The sequence below is a fragment of the Marmota monax genome, unplaced genomic scaffold (assembly GCF_021218885.2).
Source record: "Marmota monax isolate L192 unplaced genomic scaffold, Marmota_monax_Labrador192_F-V1.1 WCK01_AAM20220418_F8-fsc00002, whole genome shotgun sequence".
Lineage (NCBI taxonomy): Eukaryota > Metazoa > Chordata > Mammalia > Rodentia > Sciuridae > Marmota > Marmota monax.
Window position 1 is genome coordinate 18,083,289 of NW_026693571.1, and position 17,535 is coordinate 18,100,823.

Below are 17,535 nucleotides of genomic sequence, written 5' to 3' on the forward strand. Positions count from 1 at the left end.
TTTTTATTGTTTACAAATTGCGTTTAGGATTAAAGGTAATATACAAATATTTTAGTGACATGTATCCCTGAAAATTCTGCAAAATATAAAATATTTATTGTTTGCTGTGATCTGAATGTGTCCCTCCAAAATTAATGTGTCAGAGCCCAATCATTAATGTGATATAGTATTAGGAGGTGAAGCCTTTGGGACACGACTAGGTCATGAGGGCATAACCCTCATGAATAGAATTGGTACCCTATAAAAAATATCACAGAGAGCTGCTCACCCTTCCCATTATGTGAGAATGCAGTGAGAAGGTACCGTCTGTGAACCCAGAAGTGGGCCCTCACCAGGCCCTTAATCTGACAGTGCCCTGATCTTTGACTTCCCAACCTTCAGAATTGTGAGAAAAATAAGTGTCTATTTATGATTGACCCAGTTTGTGATATTTTGTTATAGCAGCTAAAATGGATTAAGGCAGTGTGCTTTTTGGTTTAAACTTAAATCTTCAAAGATACAGTAAATGAATAATTCAGAATAAAGGTTTATCTTGAATTATTCTAGCAAATAAGATAATATTGAAAAAAACAGAACTACCTTAAATCTGAAGAAAAGCAAAACTATGTCGATTAAACACTAATAATGGCCCACATCTTTCTCTTCAACCTCATGCTTATATTGATTTAAAAAATCTTTAGCCAATTAATTATTCATTACCTAGTGACTTTACTAGATATCTTTCCAAAGCACATGGATTGATTTAGTGCAATATTTCTCTTTTAATATTTCTTTTTATGGTAAGTGTTAAGTTTGAGTGATACCTTTTTAGAACTTATAAACTCAAAAGTAATGAAAAGATCATTCATCCTTGCACAGAATGAACTCTTTTTTTCAGAAGGCAAGAAATATGAAAAAATAAAATAATATACTTATTGATGAATAAATATTGTCTTTTCTTGGAGAATCAGACATACTATTTCTAAGATAGAAACTAAAACTTTTGCTAAAACCTATATTAGAGATAACTATCAATGCAAATTGGACCCATGTATATCATTGATGAATTCCATAAGCTGAAGCAAAGTTTTGTCTACTTCTAAAAATGTGCCATTAATTATTTACCAAGGTCCAGATAGAATCCAATGATAAATAATAGTTATAGAATACATACAGAGAATAAAATCTACACACTTGTTTCCAGTATTTTAGCTTAATGGGCATTTTGCTTTATGATATAGGAAAAGCAGTTCTCAGACTGTTTTCCCCACTATGATACGAATGACAACATTCCTATGACATGATCAGATTTTAGAGAATGCATCCCAAAATTACGGAGAAGCAGGGTATTAAAAAGTCCTGACTCAACCCTAGTGTGTCAGCATTGCTCACAAGAGCTAATTCTGACACTAATCTTTTCAATCAGGTTAAGAACAGGCATTTCCACTGTACATAAAAGAGAATGTTAGGTAAGTTACCCTGCTCTGTATTAATTTCCCTTTAAAAGTAAGTATATTACAAATATGAAAATTTTAGTAACTATCTCGGCTCTTACCTTACTGTTCCTGTTGCAAAACCAAGGCTGAGACTTCCAGACTTAAAGGATACCCCCCCCAAGAGATCTCCTGACCAAAGGTAGCTCAGTTCTGTTTATACTTCCACTTGTGACGCTAACAGTCTGCTTTCACTTTGAAAAGAAAAAGAAAAATCTATATTGAGGTACATCTGTGGGAAAATTTAATTGAAATCAATGCTTGTCATTCAAGTAATTGTGCAAATACTTCTGGGAACAATATTTTCTTATAATCTCTTTACCTCTATATCATCAAAATACTGAATTTTACTTAGAATAAATGACACATAATCCTCAAAAAAGGAAGTTTTAAAAGCCTTGCTAATCTGCCTAATCCTAGCCTGAGCCATTGTTATTTAGAAAACACTATGTAAAGCTATATGAAATATTATCTTAGTCCAATATGCAAAACATATGCTTAGAAAGAGAGAATATGATATCTGATTAATGGGATAGCTGAAAATTATTATGAGTTCATAGAGTTATACAGCTTATTATTTTGGTGATGAATATTGAATTATTTTGTATCCCCTAACCTACCATGCACACCATTCAGATCTTCCCTGGGCTTCTTCCCTCACTGTGTTCATCTCTGTCTACATAACACTTTCTCCAAAAGGCTTCCTAACCCCTCTCTGAAGTAGTTTTCACTATCATTTCAACCTGCATCACACTCTAACCCTTTTTCTCCTTAATCTCTCATAGCGATTACCCCCTCATGTTATTATTTAGTTTTACATTTAGTATATTCTCTTGTAGTGATTAAGCAGGCGATGAGCTAGCCCAGTTTTCACTCTGTATTCACAGTACCTACATCAAGTATTGAACATACACTATGTAGCAGCCTGCTACATAGTATATGCTCAATGCTTATTAAATGAACTGAATGTATTTCTCAGAATATCTTCACTCCACAGACTCAGTATGTTTATTTATATGATCCCCTAAAAAACTGGTGACTTACTTTATAAAATTAAATACCCCATTTCCTTGAAACAGATTTATTTGACTTTTACATGTCTTGAAACCCAGATCACTTGAGTACCATCAAGTAAATCAAACTTAAGCAATTAGAAAATCATTGAAATGACGAATTTTAAATTATACCTGAGAATCGTTTGTAAAACAGATGATCTGGTTAACATGAACTCAAATCTGTTGGTACCCTTCCAGCCTCATAATGGGACCAGACAGAGTTTTCGTTGATTTCCTTAAATCCTTGTACTTAAGGATTTTTGATTAGCAGAAACAGCTATTTTCTAATGCCTTCAAAAGATATAGCTGTCTCCTTCCACTTTCTCCCAGTCACTCCAAGGAGCCTGTTGGCTCCCTGGTTGTTAAGATACTCTTCCTAGCTTAGCAACATAATAACATTCCTTGAGGGAAATCTGAATTCTAGAACCTCTTTACTACCATTTCTCTCAAACCTCTAGTTACCCTCTACCTGACAAAACCATGTAGCAGCAGATGACTTTTCTCAATTCTGAACATAGAATAGAGTTACATCAAATTTTTTAAAAAGGCAGGGGAGAATTTTATTGATAATTCTTTCTGCAATTCTGCTTAAAGAACACTTCTATGTGGTATATTCAGATTTAGCTCAATTAAAAACCTATGGATAGATGGCATGAATGATATTGAAGATTTCTCCGTCATGAATGAAATTCACTGCTCTGTTCAACCACATTGAAAACAATATCACAATGATAATTAGAAGTCATATAGTAATATACACATGTAAACATGTATGTACATATTGCTGTCAGGATGGTATATACTGATGCTTCCCAGTAGTTTTCTTTTTAAATTCACATGATTTTTAATTACTGAATTATAATCTCTGGAAGCAATGTAGATTATTTTTGAAAGATAAATACTATCCCGAAACAGTGCAAGGAGAAAACCTAATTTAGTCTATCTGCATGACTGGTTCCAAAAATTATAAGCTTCACATCTCTCTGTTCCTATAAATCATTTATGGCTTATGCCTTGCCACTTTGCTGTATTGGGACGGGGGCAGACTTGATTTTCTAAGATATTTTGACATTTTTCTGCTACACTTTGTATCAGGACATTTCTTTACACGACTAATAGCAGAGACCAGTAATAGTGCTTTGAGAAAGATAGACATGTATTTCTCCTTCATATAAAAGAATTCAATACTTGTGGGTTGTCATGGAAGATCCATGGTGTCATTATGAATCTGAGGTTGTTATGGTTTAGATCCATCATTCCATAATATTTGGCTTCCAATTTTGAAGTTATCTCTTGTCCAAAATGTTTCCTGAAATTCTAGGCATCCAAGATGGCTGCTATATTTGCAGGTATCAAATCCATTCTACAGGCAGGAAACAAGAGGAAGGGGGATGTGTGGGCACGTGCTACCCATCTGCTCCCTCAGAAAACTTTTCCACGAGTCCCAGACAGTAATCTAACACTGACCAGTTCTAGCTTTAAGGGAGGATAGAAAATGTAGCTTCTTTTTTAAAAATATTTTATTTACATTTCAGTTTTCGGCAGACACAACATCTTTTTTTGTGTATGGTGCTGGAGGATCGAACCCAGGATCGCACCCATCCCAGGGGAGCGCGCTACCACTTGAGCCACATCCCCAGCCCTGAAAATGTAGCTTCTTAACAGGGCCCATTGCCACTCAATTCTAAAATAGATATTAAGTTATAATGCCAGAGAGAGGAGAATGTATATTGGGTTGTAATCAGCAGTCTTGCCATACATAGATCATTAGTACTTACCCTATGTAGTACAGATCTGCATCCTGTGTAGTTGTGCCTTCCCTAGAGGAGGCCATTAGAGGTAGTCAGCTTCCTGGCTGTGTAACTGTGATTTAGTTTTATTTCCTTTATGGAGATCCATGGGGTCCTTTCTTGCTTGAGTGAGGTAGGTTGTGAAGTATATAATATTCAATCATAAAAATGCATCTGTGGGCTCTTGGGAGTGTGTTATGGTTATGGACTGTGTGTATCTTGGAGCAGCAAGCTAAGAAGCCTGAAGTCCAGCTGATGTGGACTGTATGATTGTACAGCTTGTTTTCAGCTATGTCTTTCCCAGTGACTTGGTATTTGTGCCATACCAGTTACTATATATTTTGAATAACATCCTTCACTGTAGGATAATCTCTATCTTCATAATTTTGAGAGATAATTCAAAAGTGCCCAACAAACCACCTACTTGGGAGCAGTGGGATGTAACAGGCCTCAGATAGAAGCTCATATGAAATATAATGCTGTCATTTTTCATTCCTACCTACAACAAATACAAGGTCATTTAGTGGGAAGCCTTTCATATTCAATAGAATTGAACTTGTAGAAATTTAGAGATGATTGTCTAAGGAGAGGCTAAATAAAGATCGTGTTTAGATTTCCTTTTCTTTTTTTCCTTTGTCAAGATGTGTATGTGAGTGTGTGTGTGTGTCCAGGGCTTGCAGGAAGAGAAGGGAAGTGATCACCACCATAACTTCACTTTTTTATTTTAACTCTACAGATGTCTGTGCCATATCTCTCTCAAGGACATTTCAAAAACAAACAACCTCCTCTGAATTGCACCCGGAAGATGTTACTGGTCTGAATTTGAGTGTGGATCAGAGAGTTTGCATAGAAGACAGAAAGAACTCAGGCTTTTGCTTCTTTTCTGGTATCAACCATGCTCATGGATGTCTCCAGGTTTCAGCTTTTGTTTTCACGGCAGCTGAGGCCTCTGTATGGCTACATTTTACTTTCTCCCTTACTTTTCTGTTAATAATCTGACTTGTTTCAGTAAATGTTTTTCAAACAATTTTTGAGGAAAATTCTGTATGTGCCAGGCATTGTGCAAGGTGATGATGCATACAGGTGAAAAAAAAGTGATGATCTCTTTCTTCCCAATGTGCACAGACTTGAGAAAAAAGACAGTATTAAAAGAAGTAAACACTTACAGATAGAGAAAGTATACACTTACAGATAGAGAAAAGAGCTTGTATTTGTTAGGATGAGTTTGGCTGCAAAAAAAATACAGTGGCTTTAACAAATGAGGCTTTTGGTTTTTTCCCCAAGTTTAGGTAGGTAACCTCAGATTAATGCAGAGACCCATAGATGTCATGGGACCTTGGCTCATCTCTCTTCCAGCTCCACAGTCACCATATCCACTGTATTTTCTGTTCTCATGGACCTATCATACCTGCAAGCTTGGAGTCTGCATTCCATGAAGAAAGAGCAACCAGGATGAAGCAGTGGCAAGTAAGTGGAGAAAGTAAACATCTCGCAGGAATGCACAGGGACTTTGCCTGTGCTCCTGGGATGGGCTAGTCGCACAGCTGCCTCTGGGCCTGTGGAATGGTGGCAGATGGAGTGTTTCTGCCAAGGATATGCCTACCCTATGCAAAAACTGGGGATCCAAGAAAAAAATGAGGGCTATTCAATAAGGAAGGCAGTAGATAACACATCTGCTCCAGCAAGAAAGAAGAACAGGGTCCCTTTGGGCAAAAAAATCAAAGGAAATCTCTGTTGGGATTGTCAAAGCAGGCCTCTCTGAGTTAGAGTTGAGACTTTTGAGAAGGCACAAAAGTAGGAACGAGAATTGCCCAACTGAGGCCAATCAACATTTTAATCTAAAATTTAAATTTCATTGTTTCATTATGTAGAAATTTATTATGATGTTTGCTTTGTATCACTATAACAAATACCTGATCAAAATGAACTTATAAAAAGTTTATTGTGGTACACATTTTTGGGGGTTTCCATCACGATCATTTGGCTACATTGCTTTGGGCCTGTGACCAGGCAGAAATGGGTGGCAAAGCAAAACCACCCTCCTCAAGACTAGGAAGTGAAAGAGAGAAAGAGATCCAGCTCCCACAATCCTCTTGACCTGAAACCCTGCCCCTTAGAGGTTCCACCACTTTCCAGTAGTGCCAAGTTGGGGATCAACCCCTAAGCACATGGGCCTTTGAGGAAAACCAAAGAAGTTATCTATTGTAAATTTAGTTCCAGATGCCATTTCAGTTAACTTAATCCTGAACAAAAGAGTCCTAGATGTATTCTTTGCTTCCATGTAAGAAAGAAAAATTTGAAAACTGCAGGTAGCAACCTCAACCTAATCCTTTATTGGGAATAATTAAAACAAGAGGCCATTCCCAGGCCTGATTGTCAAATTCTACTTTCACTGGATTCAGGTAGCATGCTCATAAATATAGAGTTTAAACAAAAACTTTTAATTGCTCTAACTCTTAGCTCTTCTACATTTACATCTAAATTATAAACTCATATACTTGAACCTATGTTATCACCAAGATTGTTGATCAAATATTAATTCTCCTAAATGCTGTGTGATGTCTTGGATTGGATAATTGAACACAACAAAAAAGGCCTATACTGCATCTTCTTTGGGGATTACTCCACTCCTAACTTTTCTCTCATATACTTAACTGTCAATGGGTATTTCCACTCAATGCCTAATAGGCACCAGAGAAGGTGGTTTGTACTCAACTCACATAATAACATAATAATATCAAGTACTTGTATTTAAATGTATTTAAATCAGGAGTCAGCAATGTGGGAAGAAATTTATTAATGGATAATATTTAACTTCCAAAACTCTTTGTGGTAGATATTATACTTATTAGATTTATTATTCTTACCTTCTGTCAGACAAAGCTGAGGCTTGAGGAGAGTAAATAGTGTTCCCAATTTCACATGATAGTGCTGTCAGGGCTCTAACCCAAGTCTGTTTAAGGCAAAAATCTTTGTTGTATCCACACCTGACTGCCTAACACATTAAAATGGTAGCCTCAAAACAGTGAAGCTAACGCTATTTACAACCCTATACACTGTATGAATATGTGGTAATGAACCCCACTATTATATATATTATAATGCACCATTAATAAAAATAAAAATAATCCTACAAACTAGTTATGCAAGTGACCGATATCAGATTATAACAAGATCATGTTCAGTTATGAAAAAAATAATAAAGCCTTATTGTTTTAGTTAGCTTTTCCATTAGTATGGCCAAAAAAACCTTGACAATAACAATTTAGAGGAGGAAAGTTTATTTGGGGCTCCTGGTGTCAGAGGTTTCAGTCCACAGATGGTCAATTCTATTGCTTTCAGCCCAAGATGAGGCAGCACATCATGGGGGAAGGGACCAGTGGAGGAAAACTTCTCAGCTCATGGCAGGCTCAGGAAGCAACCAGGGGTAGGGAAGTTGTGCAGGGCAGATGCATCCTTGCAGGGAAACCCCCAGTGATCCACTTCCTCTAGCCACCCCCCATCTGCCTACAGTTACTACCTAGTTAATCATTTCAAACTAGATGGACTGATTAAGTCATAGCTCTCATAATCTAGTCATTTCATCTCCGAATATTCCTGCATTAACAGGACCTTTGAGGGGACACCTCACATTCAAACTATAACACTGGGGAATCAGCATAAGTTTGTTTGTGGTGTGTGTGTGTGTGTATGTGTGTGTGTGTGTGTATGTAAAAGTCAGCAGTAATCTTAGAGTCTATTTCTAGTGTTTCCAGTGGAAACCCAGAAACTGTGAGTAGGGTCCCCAGGGTCACACAGAGTTAGCAGTAGAGACTGCCCTGTGCAAGAGAGAGAAATGCTGCATCATCAGGCCAAGAATGCCTCAAAATCCACACTACAGAATGAGCTGTTTTTCATTCCTCTGTGCCCTTACCTGAGAGAAAGGCAGAGGCAGGGAAGTTCTTATTGAACTCCTGTGGGAAAATGTAGAGTGGACAACGTTGCTTTGGATTCCCAACTGCCATGCCTGGGAAAGGGAGACAATGCATTTATATTTTCCCTCCAGTGGATCTGTTCCCTGTTGATTCCTGCCAAGTGAACTCTCTAAAGGTAAATTTGTTTCCTCTGAATAGCTCTCCTCACCCTGAGAAGAGGTATTTCATTCACTGGGGAAAGTGCTATAAAGTTATACTTAAGTTTTTAACTTAAAATTTTTAAAGAAAATTCTCAGTGATATGGATATCCATGTTAGATATTTCACAGATATTGAAGTGTGAAGGTGATAGTTTTTTTCTGACTTAAAAAAAAATGAAGGAAAAACTACTAAGGATGTGAGTAAAGAAAAAGGGCACTGTCATGCCTATTTTTAAAAAAGATAGCTGATTACATAATATTTAAATTTATCAAAAGAGTCTATCAGGGTGATTTTGGGGAGAGGGGAAGTTCAGGACTATTTTCAAACCAGTGTTGCTAATCCAATTCTACGCTTTATTTCCTTCTTTCCTAAATCATGGCGTTTATGTGTCATGTTCACCACTAGGTGGTGGCAACACACTGTACACCAAAATTACTGTCCGTACTCAGCTAGGGCAGAGAGGAGACAGAACAGGAGTTTCATGCGGCAGGAACTGCTGTGGCTATTTAGTTCCCTAAAGTAATAAACCCCTTAGAAGGAAAAAAACAATGAAGGTTTACATATAGCTCTTTCAATAAGATCAATAAGCTACTCCTGGTAAATTGGAGCGCTTAGAATAGATTGCTTCCACTGGTGGAGTAGATATTGTAATCTACCTCAGCGTCTTCAGTTTTTTCTTCATTAAAGTTGAGCTATGAATGCTTTTAATACTATGTCTCAGGGAAAGCAGAGTGAACAACTAATTCTAAGAAAAAATACCTTACACACCTCGAAAATGCTAGAGCAATATGTGTTACCATGAACTCTTACATTATTATTCCAAGATGACAATATTTAGAAGAGTGATTCTCAATCCTGGGGATACCAAGGGGTCACTTAGGGAATTTTTTTTTTCTAGAAGACTCTCCAGATATATGGATGGAACTCACCCTCTGTGATAGCACATAAATATTTATTGAATGAGTGAGTGGATGAGTGAATGAATAGACAGGACAAGGGTAGAACTGGTGAGATGAAGGAAACTGTCTTGGAGAAAGACTCTTCTAGCCGGACAGTAGACTGTGGAAAGGGAGGGCAAAGGGAGAGGCAAGCATGGGAAATTTCCCAGGCAGTGACAGACACTGTGTTTCTAGGTCAGTTGCAGTAGGGGCATTTGCAGTCACCCTGAAACAGCTAGACACTAACAGACCATGTGGAGAATTCAGCAGTTTGAGAGTTTCCCTGAGAGTACTGAGTTTATTGATATCTGATGCCAAGAGTTGAAGAAACTACTCCTATTTCTAATGTATGGCTGGTAATCTTGCCTTGAGAAGCAAATGTCAACCTCCTTACCCTAGAATTTCCTAGATATTTGCTTTCTTTATAGGCTGATATGAGTTGTCTCTCTTTGGCTGTAGACAAGAGGAGAGCTGTAAGTCACAGCCAGGTCCACCTCTGTCTAGAATGGTACCAGTGCTTGGGCTAAAGAGCATTGTTTCCTAGCCCAAGCTGAGCCTCAAAAGGGCCAAAGGAGCTTTACAAAAATTCTGTAGACTCAGAAGTGAGGGCCTACAGTTGCACCTTAAAATTCTTTCTGGTAGGTTAATGCAGATCAAAGTTGAGAAAAATCATCTTCGAGCCTGGTCCTGAGTAAAGACTTGTGCTGACTTCTCCTCCAGCAACCAGCCTCCCTGTGCCCTCAGCAGGCTGGGTTCACACAACAAGTGATTTTTCTGTTCTCCTTCCTTGCCTGAAATGTTACAATCCTAAAGGAAGATTTGACAGTTCAGTTGCTCATTCGTGGCCAGCTTGGTGGGTATCCTTTTCCTTTTCTTGGCATAACAATATTAAATGCTAATGTTATTTGAACAATTTCCATTTCTAGACTGTGTTAAATAGTTTATATGCATTTATTTCACTTAACTCCCACAACCATCCTAGGACGTAGGAACTACTATTATCTGTATTTTATAGATGAGAAAACAGAGGCTTAAAGAAGTCATAGACGAATCACATAGCTTGGAATTGACAGTCATGAGCAGATTCAGTTTTGTTTGAAACCAAAATTTCTGTATAGCCAAACCTCCACCAGAACATATATTGCCTTCAGCTTTGACAGAAAGTCTCATGGAAGAATCTGATTGATAACTAAATATATACTGAGCCACTGAAACAAAATGTAATGAAGTTTTGAAGTGTTGGTAGCAGAAAGTATAAAAATTATTGTGTCATTCCTAGCTCTAGTAGGAAATAGATGATATCTTCTAGTTGAGTTATTTGGAAAAAATTAATAGATTATTAATAGAGCTATGGACTAGATTTAAAAAAAGCAACAAGAAGTGATCTACTGTCCTGGAGCTAGTAGGTAGTGAAGAGGGGGACATTCACTGGAACCCAGGAAGAGAGAGTGCTACACGGAGAAGGTATCATGGCAGGTACAGGTGTCATGACAGGTACAGGTGTCCTTTGATAGAGTGACTAAGCATACAGGGACCTGGGGAATAAATACCCTATCCTGACTCTTTACCTCATTCTTCTGCCCTCTGACCCACTGCCTAGGACTAACTCCTTCTGTAGTCAAAACCCAGACTTGTAAGAGAGACCTTGACTGTCTGTTAGTTTGTTTATCTTGGGGACAGAGCAGGGTGAAGAGCAAACATAAAATCCAGAAGGCTTATATTAACTGAAAAATGTATCTGTAGGCATTTGGGTTGAAAAATTAAAGGTATTACATTTCAAAATAATGATTAGCAATCACAAATGAATGAAACTATCCTAGTACAAACCTATTACAATATGCATTTAAAATTTTTTTTTTGTAGTTGTAGATGGGCAGAATGTCTTTTTTATTTGTTTATTTTTATGTGGTGCTGAGGATCGAACCCAGTGCCTCACACATGCTAGCCAAACAATCTGCCACTGAGCTACAGCCCCAGCCCATATAACATGTGTTTTAATATAGTACATTAACCTATTTGATCTTGATACACCCCTTTAAGACATGCCTTATTTGCTGGATCTCTAATATAGTACTGTTGAGCTAGGAAAATGATACCCCATGTGCTTTGACATGCTGAGCTGCAGAAATAGTCTTACAATCCAATCTTTCTTTGCTTCTTCCACAAACATAGAAAGCAAGAGTCTCTCTCTCTCTCTCTCTCTCTCTCTCTCTCTCTCTCTCTCTCTCTCTCTCTCTCTCTCTCTCACCCATCTATATATGGTGAGTTCTATAATCTGACTGAGGACATTTCTTCTAAAAGAAATGAAAGTATCTTGATCTCTTTCCTAGCAATTTCAACTAATAACCAGGAAAGATGACCATGAGAAAGAATGAAAGACTTCATTTTTCATCTCATCTTCTGAGAGTGGCTCTGAGAGATTACCTGGGAAACTTTATCTGAATAAAAATAAAAAGACACTTTTTGCTCACAGTGAAGTTCCAACCCTCATCTTCCCATTACTGTGATAAACCACCCCCTCCCATTTTCCTACCTCCTTTATTTCCATCTCCCCTATGAAGAAAGTTATCCAAACATCTAGACCTCACTGAATTGTGGGCAGGTTTCTTTCCTGCAACCTCCCTTGTGCTTATGCACATTAATGAATCTGTACACCATCTTCTCCAAATAATCTGTTGTCAGTTCATTTGAGTGAACTTTCAGGAGATGAAGGGAAAGTTTTCTCTTTGCCCCTGTAGTATCATTTAATCCATAAATAGATTGATGAGATCTCTCCTCATATGAAGCAAAGAAAGAGCAGAAACAAGGACACAAGTTGGAGAAGAAGGATGTAAGAAAGATTGAGATCCCAGCACACGTCAAGGAGGGAGCTCTACTTTTGGGACTCTGAGGTGTATGGAGGAATCTAACGTGAGGTAAGCAAAGACAGACAAAACAGAGGAGGTTGATGACTTAAATATACTGAATTATATCTGGGGAAAGACACAAGGCAAAAATCATTCTACAAGTTCACCTATCTCCAAGGCCACCCCAAACATCAGTGTCCTTTCTCTTTGAATTAATGCAATGCTCCTTGTTGATTAATTTAATCTTATCTGTTTATATTCTTTCTAAACTTTCCATGTGACTATGCCTCGTGTTTTTTTTTAACCATATTATACATGTACCTTTTGTTTTGCATATGGTATGATGTTGAGCCAGTGTTAAGAGAATGGCTATCTATGATCGTTAAGAGTCTTCTCTGGCAAAGGCAGAGTTGGGGAGGTATGAGGAAGAATCTGAAACATCAAATTTCACCTCACCCCTTCCTTCAAAATGATATGTCAGCAGACAACTCCAATTTCTTGGGTTTTTTTTGTTTGTTTGTTTGTTTGTTTGTTTTTGGTTTTTGTTGTTGTTGTTGTTTGGTCAAAATGCACATGGATTTCCTCTTACAGCCAGTTCACAGAACTGGCACCTCATCCTTTCTCAGTTACAGGCCTTGACTCCACAGCTGTCTTCTGCCCTGTTTCTCTGCCACACCAAGACTTTTCTGGGCCTTATCTCCTCTATTTAGCTGCCAGTGGTGGTGGTGAAGGGTATTCTTTGTGAGAAGTAATCAAAAGAAGCAAATAGGAACCAGGGAATACTGCTTAGGACAATTTTCAATATATTTATAATTTTTCTTGAGGTTAGTTACTGAGTTGAAAAATATGCACATACATATCACAAGAATTAGAGTCTGTGGGAAATTTGGAGTTCATGTTTGTGCCTATTATAAAAAAGAAGATTAGATTCTTTTTAAAAATTATTTATTTATTTGTTCTAATTAGTTGTACATGATAGCAGAATGCATTTCAATTCACAGTATACAAATGGAACACAATTTTTCATTCCTCTGGTTGTACACTAAGTAACACCATTTGTGTCATCATACATGTACCTAGGGTAATGATTTCCATCTTATTCCACCATCTTTCCTGCCCCCATGCCTCCTCCCTTCTCTTCCCTCCCCTTTGCCCTATCCAAAGTTCCTACACACACACACACACACACACACACACACACACCCATTATGGATCAACATCCACTTATTAGAGAACACATTCGGACTTTGATTTTTTGGGTAGGCTTACTTCACTTAGTATGATATTCTTCAGTTCCACTCATTGTCCAGCAAATGTCATAATTTTATTTTTCTTTATGGCTAAGTAATAGTCCATTGTATATATGTACCATATTTTCTTTATTTATTCATCTGTTGAAGGGCATTAGGTTGGTTCCATAGCTTAGCTACTGTGAAATTGAAATGATATGAATATTGTTGTGGATGCATCACTATAGTATATGATTTTTAAATCCTTTGGGTATATGCCAAGGACTGGAATACCTGGATCAAATAGTGGGTCCATTCCAAGTTTTCTAAGGAATCTCCACACTGCTTTCAAGAGTGGTTGCACCAATTTGCAGTCCTACCAGCAATGTATGAGTGAATCTTGTTCCTCATATCCTGGCCAACATTTATTATTACTTGTACTCTTGATAATTGTCATTCTGACTGGAGTAAGATGGAATCTCAGAATAGATTTAATTTGCATTTCTCTAACTGCGAGAGATGTTGAACATTTTTCATATATTTGTTAACTGATCGCACTTCTTCTATGAAGTGTCTGTTCAGTTCCTGGTGAAGGCGCTCCCCCTCTCACTGTCTTGACAAGGTCACAGTGAAGATAAGTGCTGGCAAAGCAGCTCCCCCACTGTCTTGACAAAGTCACAGTGAGGATGAATGCTGGCAAAGCCATGCTGGCTGGTGGGAAACCAAAACCATGAGACCCTTTTTTATGAAATCAGGACTTTTCATTTTCATGCTCATGTTCCTGACAGGAGGCATGAGTATGTTAAATGCTAAACCAAATTAAATTTTAGATGGCTAGAACATAATAGGTAGTTCATGCCTTGAAGGCTGTTCTACTACCCCTCTGCATATCGAGGACAAAATAGAATTTTGCTGCTCTTCTATCTCAGTACATTGAGGACAAAACCGATAATGGACAATAGTCTTTCTCTGAAAGGTCATGAAAATTTTAAGTACCACATTGATTATATGAACTAAGAACCTAAGCCCATATTCTGGCCTCTTAGAAAGCCTAATCATTATGCTTATTTGCACAAAGCCCACCATATGTAGTTTTATTTTTGTAGTTATGTTTTATACTTATGTTTTTTATTTTGTAGTTATGTTTTGCATGTAGGAAAGTTAAGGCATATAAAGATACATTCTCCTCTTTTCTATAAACCCTCTTCTACTTCACAGAGGGACTTATGTTGAGCATAGTTAATATTGGTGGTAAGTGGACTGATGTTTAGAACTTGCCTTTTACTGAGAGAGATTATTATAAAGATATAAGAATTAGTGTACCTTGACTAAGAAACAAACTCTTTGAGAAAGCAACTCAACCAGTTTTATGAGAATAAATGTAGGAATTATTTAAAGTAGCTTTATAAGACATATTTTTAGAATAATGTTAAAAATATTATTTTACTTATATTATTGGGTTTAGATTTCTTAAGTTTTTGGCTGTATGGGTTTCTGATATGCTTTAAGAATGGTTTATAGATTTTAGATATTTTAAGTATAAGATTTAAATGTACTTCTTTAGATGGGAATTTTAGATTAGAAATAAAGTGCAGGTGTACTTTAAACTTAAAGGTTAACGATAGGTTAGGAGACTTAGAGTCTGGTTACGTAGTTTGGCATTAGTTAATAAGAAAATACATATCTTGGGAAAAATAGTACATCTTGGGAAAATCTGAAAAATGTAAATTAGTGATACATTTTATTAATGACTCTGTACCTTTAATAATTGATAAGTAAATATCACATCCTGGAAAAATGTAAATTGATATTACATTTTTCTCTACCCCTAATGATGGTTAAAGAAATGTCACATCTTGGCAAAGTTTTGAAATTGTATAATCAATGATATATTCTGAATTCATAATATGAGAAAAATTGCAATAAAAGATGACTCAGAGAAAGCTGCATTAGAGCTCTCTCTCTGGAGATTGCGCCAACAGAACGACTCCTGTCTCATCCTTTTCGCCGATGCCACTCATCCTGCAGGATCCCCTGGACCCCACTAGGGCAGGACCCCTGCAAGTTCATTTGCCCATGTGTTGACTTGGATCCTGATTGAATAAGATGTATTCCATGTTTGAATATATAAGTCAAAATATACTCTAATGTATAACTAAAAAGAACAGAAATAAAAATAAATTTAAAAATAAACTAGAAAAAAATAGACCAAAAAAAAGGCGGCAAAAAGATTGAAGTGGCAATGAACCCACAGAAGTTGTAGTTACTGGATTTAACTAGGAATCTTAGTTATATTTGCTGTGTAACAAATTAGCTCCCAAACATCAGCTTAAAACAATTATACTTTATCATCACATGCCACTCATAACTGTTGGAAATCCAGCAAAGGCTTAGCTGGGTAGTGCTAGCTAAGGTGTCTCTTGAAATTTCATGCAAGCTGTCCACTGGTACTGCAGTCCTTAAAGACTTAACTGGAGCCAAAGTTCAGCTTCCAATATCACTCATGTGACTGTCTAAAGGAGGAATCAATTCCTTTCCACAGGGCTGCTCCCAACATGGCTCCCCATAGTATGAGGGATCCAAAAGGGAAGGAGCACAGGAAGAACAAGTTACAATGAGTTCTTCGATGTAGTCTCAGAACTATACACTGCCACCAGGACCTTATTCTGTTTATTAGAATTAAATCACCAAGTCCAGCTCACTCAACAGGAGTGGAAACTCCACCTCCTGAAGGGAGGAGTATCCAAATGCTTGTCGACATACCACAACATGAGGAAAATAGAACATTTTTCTAATTTGGTAATTTGAGCTGTGTGTGTGTGCGCACGCTTGATTAGATATAATTACAAAATGGCCATGTTCTGTCTTATTAAACAGCAGCTTTGTATAATGTTGGCATTCTGTGGAGCTATTTGTTTTACAAAAGAATACCCCAAATCTGTGAGAGTGTCCGATAGACTCCTAGGTACTAGGGACTGATTTATTCCTTCCAACATTAAAGAATGTGGTCCTGAACACAGTGATATTACCCACCAATAGGCCCTTTCCCACCTACTTTCTTCCTGCCTAACTCATATAACCTGGGCTTTGGGTACTGAGCAGGATGTATATACCCCCAGGTGAGTTTCCCACCTGCCAATGGTCTGGGGCTACAAACTTAAGCTGGATGCAGTGAAGAGATGTAAAGAAACATCACTAGGATGCTTCTTGAGAAAGAGTATTTTCCATGAAAAGAAAGAAGCAGATGAACAGGAATGCCGTAATTTGTGCTTCTCTCGGTTCACATGTTGGTGTGAGGGTGCGATATCTGTAGCCCAGGCAGCCATCTTTAGCATGAGGGAAGGGTAAAGGCCAACCCAATCTTTTGTCCCCATTGAGGCTCTAGGCCAAGGTCAGCAATCACCAACCACTAAACTTCTTCTACGTGAGGTTAAAAACAAAAAACAAAAACCTACTTCTTATTTTAGGATACTCTGTTCTTTGAATGAAAATGATTTTTGTCATACAGGATTTACTGAGGGTAAATTTTAGTTGCGTATCTTAGGAATTGTATAAAACAATAAAATAGAATAAAAACTGTTTCTATCATGCTGTCACTCTGTGACGGGACACTACTCTGCATATTCTCATCTCATTCTTACTGAATCTCTGTATGATGTTAAAACATTCCATTTTTTACAGAAGCATAAACTGAGACCTAGAGAAGTTTGATAACATACCATGATCGGCTCCTGTGTCTCAGATCTGGAATTCCAACATACATCTGTTAGACCTCTCTGACCCCAAACTTACTTGCTAGCCCTAGTCTGATTTGAAATATCACATGATTCAGATAATAATATTCAGTAGTCCACCCTTGCCCTTGGTTTCCCTTGCTGTAATTTCAGTTACCTTTAGACAATTGGGGTCTGACAATATTAATGGATAATTCCAGAAATAAATAATAAATAGTTTAAAATTGCCATTCTCAGTATCATGATGAAATCTCATGCTCTCCCTCTCAGTTCTACTTCCCACAGTGTGAATCAGCCATCTAACCACACTACCCACCCCATGGCAGTTGAGAAAAGAGTGGGGAAACAGGAAACCAG

At 37.4% G+C, this 17,535-nt stretch overlaps 1 protein-coding gene across 3 annotated transcripts in view; it reads right to left on the bottom strand.

The window, feature by feature from the left end:
* The window catches only part of CUNH4orf17 (chromosome unknown C4orf17 homolog), a 114,021-nt gene that overhangs the window by 19,663 nt on the left and 76,823 nt on the right, over positions 1 to 17,535 (bottom strand). For all 3 annotated transcript variants that reach the window (XM_046458758.2, XM_046458759.2, XM_058583834.1), the window contains one exon: positions 1,535 to 1,666. The gene's annotated coding sequence lies outside the window, so the exon portion shown is untranslated. The remainder of the gene's footprint in view (positions 1 to 1,534; positions 1,667 to 17,535) is intronic.